The 17,944-nt window shown below is 45.0% G+C and overlaps 1 protein-coding gene across 1 annotated transcript in view; it reads right to left on the reverse strand.

The window, feature by feature from the left end:
- The window catches only part of LOC311004857 (uncharacterized protein), a 340,983-nt gene that overhangs the window by 103,272 nt on the left and 219,767 nt on the right, over positions 1–17,944 (reverse strand). The window lies entirely within an intron of this gene.

Genomic DNA, 17,944 nt, shown 5'->3' on the forward strand with positions numbered 1-17,944 from the left:
GCTGGGTTCAGGAGAGTCTGGTCTCTGCTGCTGGATCCTGAAACAACAACACAACTCATGTTTGACACTTTTAGGTTTTGTGACAACCCCAAGTGGTTGTGTGTATGTGTGAGTGTGTGTGTGCGGCGCCCCTCTCGCTCTCCTGTCTCTCCTTCCCTCAGGATTACTCATGGGCCTCCGGTGTGCGTGCGGTAGGGGGGCGTGGCTATGTTCCTAAAAGCCGGGTGGAGATCGCCGTCTCGCTCTCTCTCATTCCCTCCATGGCCTGGCGTCCCGCAGCTTCCCCGCTGCATCTGCCCTCTTGGTTTTAATGCAAAGACAACACTTACATATCCATCCATGCACCCGCACTCACCACTGATAACCTCCACTACTGATTGTTGATTGTTTACCTTTGCCATTGTTGGCCTTTGGTTATAATAAATGAGATTATTGTCGGCACCTTCCCCTCTCCTCGTTTTGCTTTGTCAGGAAAAGGAGCCAGTCCTGACAAATGGGGGCTCGTCTTGGTTCACCTGTGAAGGGTAGGTGATACACTGGATGCGCATTTTTTTCTGGAGGTTCCCGTTAGGCGAAGGACACGTCTCCTTTGGGATGGTGTCTGTTTGTTTTTTTTGTCAGTAGTGTTGTGGGGAGCGGTTAGCGTTGGTTGCGCGAGCAATCATCTCGGGGGCACTCCGTGGGGTCGCCGCTGGTGGTCGCCGCTGGTGGTCCCCGCTGGTTTTGTGCTTAATCAGCCCGCTGCAGAACCACATGAAGACCAGGGTTGAGTTTAGTTAGATTCTGGATAGGCAGTGAGGGGAACGCTCTGGGGGGCATTGTCTGCTCAAGTGCGCATAGCGGTGTGGATCCGGCTCTAAGGTGAATATGGGTGATTTGTCAGCTTTCTATGATGCGCCCTCTGCGGTGTTTTTGGAATCATGTTTGAAAGAGGAGTTGCTTGAAATTGCGGAACATTATGAGATTGAGTTGAAAGAGGGAATCCTGAAGGATGAGTTGAAGGTGTTTGTGTTGTTGACATTGTTTGAAAGAGGTGTGTTTCCGAAAGGGCCAGGGGTTGAGCCAGCTCTATCAAAGGGAGAGCCAGGGGCTGCGGCGCTGGTTGAGCAGGCTGATAGGCTCACGTTTGCGCAAGAGAGAGAAAGAGCAGGATGGCAGAAAGACCTCTTGGAGTTGCAGTTAGAGGTGGAGCGGACAAAGTTGAGGGTTTTGGACCGAAATGAGAGGGGTCCTGGCGCGTCTGGGTCTGTGGCTGAGCGTGAGGGCAGAGACTTGACGGCGAGTCTGCGCCTTGTGCCTAAATTTAATGAGCGAGATCCTGATACTTTTTTCACGTTGTTTGAGCGCGTGGCAGATGCCAGGCGGTGGCCAGATGTTGATAGGGTTCTCCTGCTGCAGTGCGTCCTCACGGGGAAAGCGCAGGAGGCGTACTCGGCTGTGTGCGCACAGGAGGGTTTGACTTATGACATGGTGAAGTCAGCCGTCCTCAAGGCATATGAGCTCGTTCCAGAGGCATATCGCCAGAGGTTTAGACAGTGGGTGAAGGTTGATAAACAAACTAATGTGGAGTTTGTGCGCGATTTGACCACTCATTTTCACCGCTGGTGTTCCGCGGAAAAAGTGAATTCATTTGATGGTCTGTGTGAATTGATAATCAAGGAGCAGTTTAAAAATGTTGTTCCTCAGCGCGTAGCCGCCTACTTAAATGAAAGAGGGCCAGCTACTGCGCTTAAAGCAGCTGAATTGGCTGATGATTTCTTGCTGACGCACAAGTCTGGTTTTGCTGAGGGGCGCGAGCGCGCAGTGGATGACAGTAGGTTTACGCGCAGCCGTTTTTCCAAACCTGTTCCGGCCCGTGGCGCGCCAGTCTCTGTGCGCCCAGGACGTTCAAACTTGTGCAATTTTTGTCGTGGGGAAGGTCATTGGAGGGACCAGTGTCCTTTGCTCAGGCGGAAAAATTTTGCGCCTTCCCCAGGTCCTGCTATGTTGTGTGCAAGTGCGCGAGAGGAAAAGGCGGTGGAGGCGACCGTCAGTGACAAGTCTGGGTTTGAGCCTTTCATCATAAAGGCGCGTGTGTCCTTGGTGGGCAGTACTGAATGTGTTCCTGTGAGAGTGTTGCGTGATACAGGGGCCCGACATTCTTTCATTGTGCAGTCTGTGCTCCCTTTTTCCTCTGATACGCAGTCTGGAGATTTCATTGTGATGCGGGGGATGGAGCTTGGCTTCGTTCCCGTGCCACGCCATGATGTGGTGTTGGATTGTGATCTGGCTAAAGGTGTGTTTTCTGTGGGCGTGCGGCCTGAGTTGCCTTTGCCAGGCGTGTCAATGATTCTGGGAAATGATATTTGTGGTGGTCGGGTTTGGCCCAGTGGTCCCCCGCCACCTGTGGTGGTGTCCGAACCGGTGGCGTCTGACAGTTCAGCGCTTGAAGTTTTTCCTGTTTGTGCCATGACGCGCGCTCAGAGTAAATGTGCGTCTGTGCCAGCGGAGGCTGCGGCCTCGGAACCGGTTGCGCTGCCTGATTTGCCTCCACTTGTGGTAAGAGAGGAGTGGGTTAAGGCTCAGAAATCTGATGTTTCGTTGTCCTCACTGTGGGATCAGGTTGTGCCGCGTCACCAGGTTGGCGACGTAGCCCAAGGCTATTTTGTGCAGGATGGGATGTTGGTCCGCAAATGGTTGCCTTGTGATGAGGATGTTGTGGGAGCGCCTGTGTTTCAGGTGGTGGTGCCTCAGGATTTTCGTTCCCACGTTTTGAAAACGGCACATGATGTAAGTGGTCATTTTGGGGTGCGTAAAACGTATCTGTCGGTGCTTAAACATTTTTTTTGGCCGCGGGCCAAAAAAGAGGTGGCGGCGTACATTAAAACATGTCACGTCTGCCAGCTGACGGGGAAACCCAACCAGTGCGTAAAACCGGCACCGTTGCAGCCCATCTCTGTGGTGAGTGAACCGTTTGAGTATCTGATAATAGACTGTGTGGGGCCGTTGCCTAGTGCCAAGTCGGGGTGTAAGTATTTGTTGACTGTCATGTGTCAGTGTACTCGATACCCAGCGGCTTATCCGCTTCGAACCATCACCACCAAAGCGGTAGTTAAAGCACTTGCACAGTTCATTTCAGTGTTCGGGATACCCAAGGTCATACAAAGTGATCGGGGGTCCAATTTCTCCTCGCATATGTTTGCGGAAGTGTTGAAATCGCTTGGGGTGAGCCATAACCAGTCCACTGCGTATCATGCGCAGAGTCAGGGCGCGTTAGAGCGGTTCCATCAGACGCTCAAGTCCTTGTTGCGCGCTTACTGTACGGAGTTGGATCGGGACTGGGAGGAGGGGCTCCCCTGGTTGATGTTGGCAGCGCGAGAAGCCGTGCAGGAGAGCACGGGCTTCAGTCCGAACGAATTGGTTTTTGGGCACTCGGTGCGCGGGCCGTGGGCAGCGCTGAAGGGTGGATTGGTTCCTGCCGAGGCGCCCCGAAACCTGATTGACTTTGTGAATGGTTTTCGGCACAGATTGTTTCGGGCGGGTCTGTTGGCAAAAGAAAAACTGGGGCAGGCTCAAGTCAAAATGAAAGCCCAGTATGACCGGGGTACGGTGCGTCATGAGTATAGTCCGGGGGACCAGGTCCTCGCACTGACTCCGCTGGTCACGTCGCCGTTCCAGGCTAAGTTTGTTGGCCCATACACTGTGTCTGAAAAAAATTCTGATGTTAACTATCTTGTTGCTACACCAGGTCGAAGGAAGTCGTCCCAGTTGTATCATGTCAACCTGCTGAAGCCATATTACCAACGCTCGGGGCATGGTGAGTGCGTAAAAGGTGACGTTGGTGCAGCGCTCGCCGTGGACACCTGTAGTGTGGCGCAGGAGACAGACGGCGTTCCTGAGCCTGATGACAGTTTGTTGAGTGGTAGGTTAAAGAATTCTGAGTCTTTGTGTAATCTACAGTCCCTGTTGTCACACCTGCCTGAAGAGCAGCGTGTTGAGTTGGTGGAGCTGATCGGTAGATTTCCGCAGCTTTTTGGTGATGTTCCCTCTCGTACTTCCTGGATTGTACATGACATTGATGTGGGGGAAGCGCAGCCGATCAGACAGCGGTTTTACCGCATGGGTCCTGAGAAGCTGACGCATTTGAACACTGAAATTGATTACATGCTGAAAAATGACATTGCCATTCCATCTGCGTCCAGCTGGGCGTCTCCTTGTGTTTTGGTGCCCAAATCAGACAAAACTCTGCGATTTTGCACAGATATGAGGAAGGTTAATTCTGTCACTAAGTCCGATTCATTTCCATTACCGCGCATGGACGATTGTATAGATATGGTGGGGTCTGCCAAGTTTGTGTCCAAGTTCGACCTGCTCAAGGGCTATTGGCAGGTGCCCTTGTCAGAGCGCGCGAAAGAAATTGCTTCATTTGTTACTCCTGCAGGCCTTTACTCATACACCGTTATGCCCTTTGGTTTGAAGAACGCTCCGGCCACTTTTCAGCGGCTTATGAACCGGGTTGTGCATGGGTTAAAGGGCTGTTCAGTGTATTTGGATGATCTGGTTGTGTATAGTGACACATGGCATTCACATTTACAGAGAGTGAAAGAGTTGTTTGAGAGGTTGGCTGAGGCCCAGTTGACAGTAAACATAGCCAAATGTGAGTTTGCTAGAGCCACTGTTACCTACTTGGGGCGTGTGGTTGGTCAGGGTAATGTTGTTCCTGTGCAGGTTAAAGTGCAAGCTGTGTCTGAGTTTCCACCGCCGACTACGAAGAAAGAACTCCAGCGGTTTTTGGGTCTAGTTGGATACTATCGAAGTTTCTGCAGAAATTTCTCTACTGTTGTTTTTCCTCTGACTGAGCTACTGAAGGGTGGAGCTAAGTTTGTGTGGTCTACTGCGTGCCAGCAGGCCTTTGAGAATGTAAAGTCTTTACTGTGTTCCTGTCCTGTGTTGGCTGCTCCTCAGTTTGACAGACAGTTTGTCTTGCAGGTTGATGCCAGCCAGGTCGGGGCCGGTGCCGTCCTTCTCCAGGGAGGGGACGAGGGGTTGTTGAGACCGGTATGCTTTTTCTCAAGAAAGTTCAATCGACATCAGGCCAACTATTCAGTGATAGAAAAGGAGGCTTTGGGTCTCATTTTGGCCTTACAGCATTTTGAGGTGTACGTAGGTGGGACGGCACCTTTAATTGTTTATACAGATCACAACCCTTTGACCTTCTTAGGTTCCTTGAAAACTCCAAATCAGAGACTGGTCAGGTGGTCTCTCTTTTTGCAGGGTTATGATTTAGATATACGCCACATTAAAGGGCAGGATAATATCCTGGCAGATGCTTTGTCTAGGGCGCCTCTGCCTTAGAGTTAATGGGGTATTGGGTCAGTTGTGCATTGTTAATCTTGTATGTATGATGACATGTAACTTTATCCCCGCTTTCACACTCCTGCTCCTCCGTCCTTTCAAACTCTTAAATAGGCTTCCCCGGTACCAGGTTGCAGAGTTCTGGGATGGCTGGGTGAGTTGGGTTGGGTTTTGTAGTGGGAATTGTTCATGTAACTCATGTTATTAGAGAATGGTTACAACTGTAGATGGTTACAACTGTAGATGGTTAACATGTAGCTGGTCCTGCCACCTTTACTAGCTTGGGGGTTTATTGTGCCGGTTCCCCTTTGGGGTCCCGTCTTAAGGGGGGGGGTGTGACAACCCCAAGTGGTTGTGTGTATGTGTGAGTGTGTGTGTGCGGCGCCCCTCTCGCTCTCCTGTCTCTCCTTCCCTCAGGATTACTCATGGGCCTCCGGTGTGCGTGCGGTAGGGGGGCGTGGCTATGTTCCTAAAAGCCGGGTGGAGATCGCCGTCTCGCTCTCTCTCATTCCCTCCATGGCCTGGCGTCCCGCAGCTTCCCCGCTGCATCTGCCCTCTTGGTTTTAATGCAAAGACAACACTTACATATCCATCCATGCACCCGCACTCACCACTGATAACCTCCACTACTGATTGTTGATTGTTTACCTTTGCCATTGTTGGCCTTTGGTTATAATAAATGAGATTATTGTCGGCACCTTCCCCTCTCCTCGTTTTGCTTTGTCAGGAAAAGGAGCCAGTCCTGACAGTTTTCAAAAGAATTCTCTGCAAAGTTATTTTAAGGGTTACAAATGTGAATGAGTTCCTTTTCCTACATTTTGTAACAATGGGCCTCATTCACCAATATCTCTTTAAGTTCATTCATCTTCTATACAGCTCATCCTCACTAGGGTGGAGGGTGAGCTGGAGCCTTTCTCAGCTGACTTTGGGCAGGAGGCGGGGTTCACCCTGGACAGGTCACCAGTCTATCACAGGGCCAACATATACACACACACACATTCACACCTATGGGCAATTTAGAGTCACCAGTTAACCTGCATGTCTTTGGTCTGTGGGAGGAAGCTGGAGAGAACCCACACATGCACAGGGAGAACATGCAAACTCTACGTCAGATTCATGAACGTGTTCTTAAATCAAGAATGCCAGAGAAGGTGAGTTGACGACTGCTGCAGGAAGTGAACAAAAAGCAGCTGTTATATTTAGTAGCGTCAGCAGTGGATGTAATAACAGAAAAAAAGATGCATGGGATGCTGTCAGTCATTCACTGAACGTGTGTCTGAGTTATAACTCAGTTTTTATGGAGAATCATTGAAATGTGACTCCACAGGAAGAACGTTCAACAGAAACTCAAAACCTTTGAAATGTAGTTTTGTCTCTTACATCTGATCAGCTGATCCACGTCCTCCTTTAAAGTTAACGAGAATGTCCTTTGAGTCGTTGCTCTTTAAGGACAGACAGCTGTGTTCAGGAGAGTCTGGTCTCTGCTGCTGGATCCTGAAACAACAACACAACTGATAAATGTGCATGTTGGAGAAAAAATGATGAGAAATATCTTCAGTCTTTTAATAAACACAACAACTGACTTTTGGAGAGAAAAGTCTTTCTGACTGTTTTAAATTCTGACCTTTGACCTGTGGTCCTGCGTTTACGTCCCCCACACAGTTTCTTAGGGGGAGGGGCTCCTTCCTCTCTGTCCTCACACTGATCCATGCTGCTGAGTTCACATCCACATCAGCTCACACACACTTTGTAGCTTCACCTGCAGAGGAAACACACATCATTCATCTGCACAGCAGCTCACATGTCCATCATGTCTCCAGCTGCTCCTCCACTGATTGGCTCTTCTCCTCTGCTTCATATCAGTGTCAGCTGAATGCAGTCACACAGCAGTGAGGAAGAGGAAGCTGCCATCAGCTGCTGTACTTCTACTATCAGTCCACTAGATGGCGTCATGAAGCTGCAGCCCAGCAACATGATCCATGGACCACTGTTTCCATCCACTGACACACACAAGGACTGAGATCCACTGAGTTGATGTGACACAGTCTCTGTGTGGACAGCGTCCCTGTAGAAAACCACTGGACCAAACAAGCTACACACACAACAACTGGGCCTCCACTTATTTCACCTCACAGCTCCACTATCACAGCATTCAGTCATTTCACTCACACTGGAAATTCAAAGAGAGAAAAACACTCTCCAGCTGCCACTGACACGTATTGTCTCTGTCCATCCATTCATCATCTGCTCCATCAAATGTCACAAAATACAGACAAATGATGCGTTCAAGTTCCTCTCAGTCTGAGGCCACGTCTTCAAATGTCTCGTTTTGTCACAGCAACAATCAAAGAGACAAAAATATTCAGTTTACAGTCAAATCAAACAGAGAAAACAAGGAAATCTTCAGTTTTTGAGGCTGAAAATTGAAAGTTTCTGCTTGAAAAATGTTGATTGAACAACTGTTGCAGCTCTAAAACATTCTCCACAACAATATTAATGATTTGTGTCCAATAATCAATAACCCAGAGTGTTAGCTGTGTGTAACCACAGACATGAATGGTGAGGACACAGAGACAGTGTCCAGCTGCTCCTCTTCTCATAGATTTAAATGAGTCAGTGAGCTGATGTAACCTACAGAGTCACAGGACAAACATGCTGTGGTTTCATCTTTAATCCTGTGTTTCTGAGCTCATCAGGTGTTTTTAATCTACAACCTGCAGCTGCAAAGTGACCAGTAGCTTCACCTGTCAGGTACATGAGCTGCAGTACAAGCAGGAAGTGGCACAACAAGGAAATACTCAAGGAGAGTACAAGTACCTCACAAACTGTACTGCACTAAATGTACTCAGTTACTGTGAAGAACCTGATGCTGAACATTGATCAACACTGGAAAATCAATCATCAATAAAGAAACTGTCAGTATTGATCAGTGATATAGGCAGTAACAGCTTCTGCTCTTATTCCAGCGCTTCTACCCACAACATCCACACAACATGGCGGACACGGTTCTACCCACAACATCCACACAACATGGAGGACACGGTTCTACCGACAACATCCACACAACATGGAGGACACGGTTCTACCCACAACATCCACACAACATGGAGGACACGGTTCTGTCGGTCCAGACTTTACAGTTACAGCTCTGACTCAGCTACAGTAACATTATAATAACACAACAACAACAACAACAACACAACAACACTTTGAAGGGCAGAGAACTCAGGTAACGACAGGTGTTAACGAGGAAAACATTCAGACTGTTCACCTTACCTTCACACGACGAAATAAACTGCGACACAACCGCTGGGTGAAAGTGGAAGTAAACTTTAAACAGGAAGTGGGGGAGGGGATGTCACTTCTGTAATCTGAGTAGAGAGACTGGTGTTTTCACTACTGCTGTTTATTTCTAATACTGAACCATAAACAGTTAAAATACTAATGATAATATTGATCTTCAGTCCGCCGCTTGTCAGAAGAACATGTGTGTTCGGGGAAATAAACTGCGACACAACCGCTGGGTAAAAATAAACTATGAAAGTTGCCTCACCTGTTTGACATGAGGGCGAGGTCTTACCTGGACAAACCTGCTCTACTGCTCTTTGCTCCATTTCTCTCTCTCTCTCTCTCTCTCTCTCTCTCTCTCTCTCTCTCTCTCTCTCTCTCTCAGTTGATAAACTAAACAAGTGTAACACTGCTCCATGAGCACGTTGCGGGTTAAAGATTCATTCTTCATAAAACATTTTTTTTTTTAAAGACAGGACTGTTCACCTTACCTTCACACGACGAAATAAACTGCGACACAACCGCTGAGTCAAAGGTTAACTTTAACACTTTGAACTGTGACTCACCTGTTCGTCATATCTTATCTGGATTAATTACCTTCTGCTGCTTTGCACTCACCTGTTGGACGTGACGCTGTTCTCTTCCCTGGAATAATTAACCTGCTTCGCTGGACTTTGCTCCAAGAAATAAAATCTAAAGTGAACAAAGAACATTTATCACACACACAACATTAACATAAAGGTGAACTGAATCAGATACTATGACAATTATCTGTCACTGACATGAAACACTCAGTGGAGAACTTTGAATGAATCAGGTGATAGCCTAATTAATATTATAAACAGTTATTGGTAGTCTAACAGCTATAATAGTGCTGTGATGTCACTTATTGTCCAGCAGGGGGTTTACTGTAATACGTAGCCTAGATACATCAGGAGGAAACCACTGAAGTGAAATAGAGAGCCTCAGCGGAAGCAGGAAGTAACGTTGCCATGGGAACTCAATTCGTAAAAAACCTCCATGTAAGTGAACGGGAGTCAAAATTTTATTTCATGATCCGATAAAATTGTGCCATGAGAAAAAAATACAACCTCTACCTGTTTAAAACATCACGTTTCATGAAGAGAAACCAGCAGTTTGTTGTAAAACTATTGTAAAATAAAACTGTAACCAATAGAATCTGTAACCAGAAAGACTCCAGGTGGCGTAGTGACGTCACCATGGCAACCACATGGCGTCCTTCCTTTCCCGTGTCAGTTGGTGACGTATTTTTTGTGGGACACCAGATCTGTAGTCCGTAGAGCGTCTTCACACTAAATACATTCTTCTGTTCCCATTTTACGACAAACTGCAGATTTTTTGGCATGAAACGTGATGTTTTAAGTAGGTTAAGGTCATATATTTTTCTCATGACACAATCACGAAATAAAATTTTAACGCCAGTTCACCTACATGGAGATTTTTTCCCGAATTGAAGTCCTTTGGCGAGCTTCACTTCTGCTTCCGCTTAGGCTCTCTATAACCAAGTCTGACTGATCTCCAAGGTTTCAGAGAGATGGAGAATGTGTGAGCGATGGAAACTCCACATACACACAGCAAGAGATGAAGTGAAGACATAAAGCACAGAGTCAGATCTGAGCTCTCATAGAAGAACCTCAGAGAGGTAAGGAAGAATTAACCCACCTTTATTTTGAAAGGTGAAACTTCCTCCAGATGGAGTCCACGGCGTTGAAGAGGCACATATAATAGCAGACTGTTTAGACGGGGAGAGGAGGCGAGACTTAATACTGGACCCGGTGAGGTGGTTGGGTGTCCGGTAAGCTCGCTGGTTGTCAGCTGTCAGGGATTTTCCCACGCTGTCAGTTGGATCAAAGTGTGGGACAAAGTGCAGCTTAAAAACAGGATTCAGTGACTAGAAATCCTATGAGCGGTTAAAAACAACTAGAGGAGGTAAGCAACCATAAAACAGAGTAAAAAAGCGTTTGTATTTTGTTTGTTTTTCAAGTCGCAGGGGGAGAGTTCAGTTGTCAGTGCAAAAACTCAAAATCTTTCCAAGAATATTTGTCTTATTTCTTGTCATTGGTCATTTGTCTTATTTCTTGTCATATTGTCATTTAGTCAAAACTAATCTCTTTCCACTTAAAATAAGACTCATCATCTAAAAAAAAACTTGTTTTGAGATAATTTTCATTTGTTTCAAACAATTTGTCACTTGAAATAAGTAGAAAAATCTGCCAGTGAAAGCAAGTTTTTTGTGCCATATTCAGATTTTTCTACTTATTTCAAGTGAAAATATGCTTGAAAGATGTAAAAAGTGTCTAAAAACAAGCTACTTTTTAATATAATGAGTCTTATTATAAGTATGATGAGATTAGTTTTGACTAGAAACAAGACATATTCTTGGTGAGATGTTGAGTTTTTGCAGTGAGTCACTGACGCCATCTTGCTACCTGTCTGTCATACTTCCATCACTATTTTCTCGTTTTCCACCGTTTGAGGTTTGACTGCTCATGAATGACATGTTAGTAGAGTATAAACCCAGTAGAGCTCTGAGATCTACTGACTCAGGTCAGATAGTGGAGCTCAGAGTTCAGACCAGACATGGTGAAGCAGCATTTAGCTGTGATGCTGCACACAACTGGAACAAACTACCAGCAGAACTGAGATCAACCCCAACTGTGAGCACTTTTAAATCCAGGTTAAAAACACTTATCTTTTCATGTGCTTATAGCTGAGCTCTTTTAAGAACTTTAAACTTTATCTATTTTATTTTATTTTACATTTTAACTCTGTTTTTAGTGTTTGTTTTTATTCTGTTTTCATGCTTCTCTTTTTTTCTGAATGTTTTGTCTTTATGTAAAGCATATTGAGTTGCCTTGGTATGAAATGTGCACATAAAGATGCCTTGCCTTGCCTTGCTCCTATTTTAATGACGCTAACACTCACTATGAATGACCAGGTGAGGTCACAGGTGAGTGAGAAGCAAGGGGGCAGTTGTCGGTCTGAGAAGTGAAGCTCACTTCCGCGTTCAAAAAGCTGCAATCCCCCCGGCTGTCGCTGGGGGCTGGTGTCAGAAGGGAGCAACTCCAGTTGAGCCCCATGTTAAAATAGCTGATTTTACAGCTTAAAAAAACATATTTACAGCCTGGTACATTTCATTTTTTTGGTCTCAATCGATAGTTTCTACCCCCGCACACACTCTGAGGGGGGTGAATTTTTTTTAAACTCTACCGTTTTACTATTATTAGGTTTAAAGTTCTGGCCAATTAGGGCGCAGAACCGTTGAGTGACAGGTCCGGCGACCGCTGCTACGAGGCCAGTGGGCGGGCCCTCGGCCGGCCAACGGCCGCACCGCTCCAAATATGGCAAGTAGAATCCAACATGGCGCGGTTCAAACCCCCGTAGTAGCGGCACAAAACAGACTCCTCCAAACCAATGGGTGACGTCACGGACGCTACGTCCATTCTTTTTACAGTCTATGGTTAGAAGGTGTTGCTGACCTCACCTGAAGTATCTGACAAACACACACACACAGTGGTTTAATATAATCTTAATGTGACACTCATGTGTCTGTTGTGTAACTGGGATAATCAACAGTTCACAGTGACAAACAGCTGGCGGCCATTTTGACCGTTTCTGAGCTGCTGCAGAGCGACGTCCTGACGTCAGAGCTTTGTGTGGTGTAGTTCAACAGGTTCAGGGGAGATTCTGCCTCATGTGACGTCAGCGCCCCCTACTGTCATAAACCTGCACCTGCATCACAGAGCAAAGGAGGAAAGGCACAGGATTATGGGTAATGGTCACATCAACAGAGGATTTGCTTTGAGGTAAAGAGTGAGAAGAACTCTGTAAAGAAGAAGAAAATGACCTGGAGTGTCATTCTTCAGAGACGTTTCACTGCTTCACATTTTTACAATCTTTAGTGAACAATATCCACTATTTCATTTTCTTCAGCGGCTGTGAGGAACATGGAGCTGGGCTTCCTATCAGAGATCATTGCAGTCCTCACATGGAAATGGATCAGGGAGTTTTTCTGCCACGTTTTCCTCCAACACTTACAAGACATTGATTAAAGCTGTGAACCATCATCCATGTCGTCCTTTTTAATGTTACTGTAACCCAGTAGATGATTGACTCTAATTATATGAATAGAATAATATTGTTTGTTGACCTCAAAATTCATTTATTTTAGGCAGCAGAAAGCTCTTATCGTCCCCACAGAAACATGAACATGACCTACAGTTACTATTGTTGTGCATTAAAGGAAGATTTAAGGCATTGATAACCAGTTATGAGCTATGATATATTGTGTGGATGCTGAACTCATTGTATTGTGTTGGTGTGTGTGTATTGCTTGCACTGATAATGTGCATTATAGACGGAGAACCTGCTAAATATGTTCATTACGAGCAAAAGCAATGTTGTGAATTTAAAAATTGAAGTGTTTGATTTGTGTTTTTATAACTTAAAGGATTTGTTTAATGGTTAAAAAGAGATTAATCAAAATGAATCATATTTCATGGTTAAAAGTAAAAGAAAAAGTATTGTAATTCATGGAAAACAGCTAAAATCATCACATTTCATGGCAAAAAAAGCGAAAATAATTTATGGTTGTATTAATATTCCATTTGATAGGCTATAGAACTAAACCCTATACAGTTAAAAACAAGAAGTTTTCCTTTAATCACTATTGTATTAGAGTTAGGGATACACCGATACCGATACTGGCATCGGGTATCGGGTCGATACTGTTGTAATATACTTGTACTCGTACTCGCTAAAGTGTATCGATACCAAGAACCGATACCAGTGCATGCAATTGCTCTGCATGAAGACCGCGATCAGAGGGTGGCTTTGCATCTTTGTTGTATTTTTTTAGATTGGCGGCTAGGGGGAGACGTCGAGCTAATCAGAAACAGCGTGGTTAGGCGAGGAGTGAGACTGGCGGTTGAAAAAAAAAAAAAACTGGCGGCTGCGGTTAATTAGCACCATGTCGGCAGTCTGGGCTCATTTCAAAATATGCGAAGATGACAGAAGCAAGGCGGAATGCAAACTGTGTGCTGGTAAGGTCTCCAGGGGAGGAAAGGAGAGTACGTCGTTCAATACGAGCAATTTGATAAAACATCTGAGGACACATCATCACCCTGAGTATACCGAGTTTGCTAAGGCTAATGCGAAACCGCAACAACCAACTTTAACTCAGGTTTTGGAAAAGCGAGAAAAAATGTCAAGAGAAAACCCACGGGCAGTTAAAATTACAGAGGCTCTGACTCATTTTATTGCTCTGGATGACCAGCCACTGTCGGTTGTGGACAATGTAGGATTTCGCCGTCTTCTCAGCACACTCGAGCCACGATATGAGATTCCCAGTCGCCCCTACATCACGGATGTTATGGTGCCAAAACTTTTTGAGGATGTGAAAAAAAAAGTTCGCAACCAGGTGAATAAGGCTTCAGCCTTAAGTTTCACTACTGACATTTGGACAAGCAGTGTGTGCCCGATGTCACTGCTCAGCTTAACGGCGCAGTGGCTAGACGAGGAGTTCATTCGTCATCACGTCACACTACATGCAAAGTCATTCCGGGGCTCGCACACCAGCCAGAGCATCGCAGGTGCTTTCGATAGCATGCTCTAGACCTGGAACATTCCGAAGACGTCCGTCCACGCAGTGCTCCGAGACAACGCAAGGAATATGATAAAAGCCATGAGTGATGCTGAGCTGCCCAGCCTACCTTGTACAGCTCACACTCTCCAGCTGGTCGTTCACGAGGGCCTTCTGTCACAGAGAAGTGTTACTGATGCGGTGGCTGTCGGCCGCAAAATTGTTGGCCATTTTAAACATTCTGCTCTGGCCTACTCCCGGCTCGAGGACATTCAGTTAGAGATCAACCAGCCTGCTAAGCGGCTCCAGCAGGACGTACAGACCCGCTGGAACAGCACGTTTTACATGATCCAGTCCTTGATTGAGCAGAAACGGGCTCTGGGAATATACGTGTCTGAGTACGGACTCCCTGATACTCTGACGGGTCACCAGTGGATTCTGCTGGAGAAGGTGCTCTCTGTCCTGGGTCCATTCGAGGAGTTTGCTCGGAAAGTTAGCTCTTCAGATGCCATGGCTGCAGACGTCATTCCAGCAGTCACTGTGCTGCACAGATTTCTAACAAGGGAGACTGATGAAGACCATGGGGTCAAAGCGATGAAGGGAACCTTGGCTGCAGCTGTCAGGAAGCGATTCACTGATGTGGAGGCAAACCCACTCTACAGCATCGCAACGCTGCTCCATCCCAGGTGAGTGTGACAGTAACTGTGTGTGACTGTATGTGATTGTAACTGTGATGTGTGTAACTGTGTGTGTGTAACTATGATGTGTGTAACTGTAACTGTGTGTGACTATGTGTGATTGTAACTGTGACTGTGTGTGTAACTGTGTGTGACTATGTGTGATTGTAAGTGTGTGTGTGACTGTGTGTGTGTAACTGTGTGACTGTGTGATTGTGACTGTGTGTGTGTGTAACTGTATGTGACTATGTGTGATTGTAACTCTGACTGTGTGTGTGTGTGTGTGTGTGTGTGACTATGTGTGATTGTAACTCTGACTGTGTGTGTGTGTGTGTGTGTGTGTGTGTGTGTGTGTGTGTGTGTGTGTGTGTGTGTGACTATGTGTGATTGTAACTCTGACTGTGTGTGTGTGTGTGTGTGTGTGTGTGCAACTGGGTGACTGTAACTGTGACTGTGCTAAAATAGCAAGCATGCTATTTTCAACTTCTTTTTTTTCTTTCTCTGTTTTAGGTACAAAAATCGTTTTTTCTCCAATGCTACCACTGCTGCACATGTCAAAGAGGTGCTGAAACTTGAGCTGCTGAGGTTGCCTGGAGAACTGGACGAGCAGGAGGAGGACCATGACCTGAATGAACCACCTTCAAGAAAACCACGCATGGACCAGACCACCAGCAGTCTAGACAGCATATTTGATGAAATTGCAGATGAGCAGGCATCAGCATCAGTGGGCACAGCTGCAGTAGGTTCAAGTGTACAAGTATCTTGGAGAGGCCGTGATTTCACGGGAAGACAAACCACTACAATACTGGGTGGTTAATAAAGTGCGCTTCCCAACTCTGGCTAAACTGGCGGGCAGATACCTTTCAGCACCTTGCACTAGTGTTGACAGTGAAAGGTTGTTCAGCTCAGTGTCACACATTGTGAGTGAAAGCAGAAACAGGCTCACAGCTGATCATGCAGAGATGATTCTGTTCATCAAAAAGAATCTGCCTCTCACTTTCTCAAAAGAAGCTTAGTTCAAAGACCACACCATTGCATTCTGAAGTTTAACTCTGCAATAGGTTAATTCATGTTTTGTAAAAGCTGAAGACAGTGCCAAATAGTTACATGATATTTTGTTTGATTCAAATGTGGACACTGCAATAGGTTAATTCATGTTTTGTTAATCTAAAAGCTTAAAGCAGAAGTGAGTGGTCCGGTCGTTTTCGCTAATGCTGCGTTCCAGGCAGGCTTTTGAAATCGTAAATTACAGCTTCAAGTCACAACTTACGACTTTGTAGCGTTCCAGGCAACCCACTCGTGTTTTTCCGACCTGTTTTACCGGTGAAAGTCACTATAACGGCCACTCGTAACTTCCGACCGGTGAACTCGTACCAGATCGAACTGGTACCACTTCACGGTCGGAAAAATACGAGTTTCCTTGAACGCACCATAACAGTCCTCGTCCCTATGTCACCACATTCACGGCGTTCCTTGGCTGCACACACAGCCCTGCATGCCGTTCTCTCTCCTCATTGGATAAAAACTGTAGGATACGATAAATGTTTTCTCTTCGGCTCAGAGCAGAGCAGAGGGACTGAGAGACCCGTGTTTCGGTCCAAACACTCTATGTAAGTGATTGCTGTCGGAAGATATAACTATTTAAGACTTATATTAACACAAATATATCACTCACTTCTGCTTTAAGACAGTGCCAAATAGTCAATTGATATTTTGTTTGATTCAAATGTGGACACTGCAATAGGTTAATTCATGTTTTCTCAATCTAAAAGCTGAAGACAGTGCTAATTGATAATTTTGTTTGATTCAAATGAGGAAACTGCAATAATTTCACAGAAAAATGTTTATTTTCACTTGAAATGTGAAAAGTTTTACAGTCATTTACCCATATTTATCATTATTTGTTGTAACAAGCAGAGAAGAAAATAAAACTTGTCTTCCAATTCATTGCATTTTGCCTAATCGTTTGTTTTTTTGTTGTGGTAGAAGGATCGGCATCGGTACTCGGTATCGGCAAGTACTCAGATCCAAATATCGGTATCGTATCGGTTTGAAAAAAAGTGGTATCGTGCATCCCTAATTAGAGTACTACTGTGTTTAATTGTGTTTTTTATGTGATTTGAGTATGGCCATAAAGAGAAGAGTGTTATGACTATGTACTAACAGTCCTGTCTCTGTTCCCCAAAGACTTTCAAACAACATTAATTAAAACTCATTTTTGTAATTATTATTTTCTCTCATGTGGACATTTCCCATATGTGATAGAGAACAATTTGATTTGTAATTTGTGAAGGACAAAAAGAAAGAAACTGTGGAACATGAAGTCAGTTATTGTGCTGAATTTTCATTTTATCTTTATTTTTCATAAAGCATATGTTAACTAACTAGTAGCTTGTGACTTCATTTCCTCATTGTGTTTATCACTCACCTAACCCTCCTATTACGAGCTCAGTCTTTCCTGGTCCATATAGCTTCACATCCTGTGACACTCTGAATGAAATACTGACGGGAACTTCATTGTGTTGAGACATTTTTGATAATAACATTTTATATATCCCATATTCCTTTAGTGTTGTTTTGGGGGTTATTAAATATTGTCCTATAGTTTTCTTTTCTACAGAGCTTTATAGTATTGGTTCACTTATTCTGATAGGCTACTTACATTTATTTTCTGCCTCTTTAGTTCTTTGTTTAATAAATTCTCTGTAGAGTGTATTTGTCTTTTGACAGTCGTTTCCTAATCCCTTCATGACCCATGGTCCATCTATAGAGGCTACTTTAGTTTGCTGCTTTGTTGTTTCACTGGACACTTTTTGTTTAATAATGATGTGAATATTCTTAAAATGTTCCATTTACATTGTCAATATCGTTTTCATTATAAACTGTTAACAAGTCATTCCTAAACACATTGATGCTTTCCTCTGTCCTCACTCTGCTGTAATGTGTTTTATTTATTCATCTGGCTGCTTTGTCTTGTACTTGCTGCTGTAACAGAGTTAAGGAGTTAGTAATTCCACTAACTGTAATTCTGTTATTATGGAAA

Source organism: Trachurus trachurus (assembly GCF_905171665.1).
Source record: "Trachurus trachurus genome assembly, chromosome: 21".
NCBI classification, from domain to species: Eukaryota; Metazoa; Chordata; class Actinopteri; order Carangiformes; family Carangidae; genus Trachurus; species Trachurus trachurus.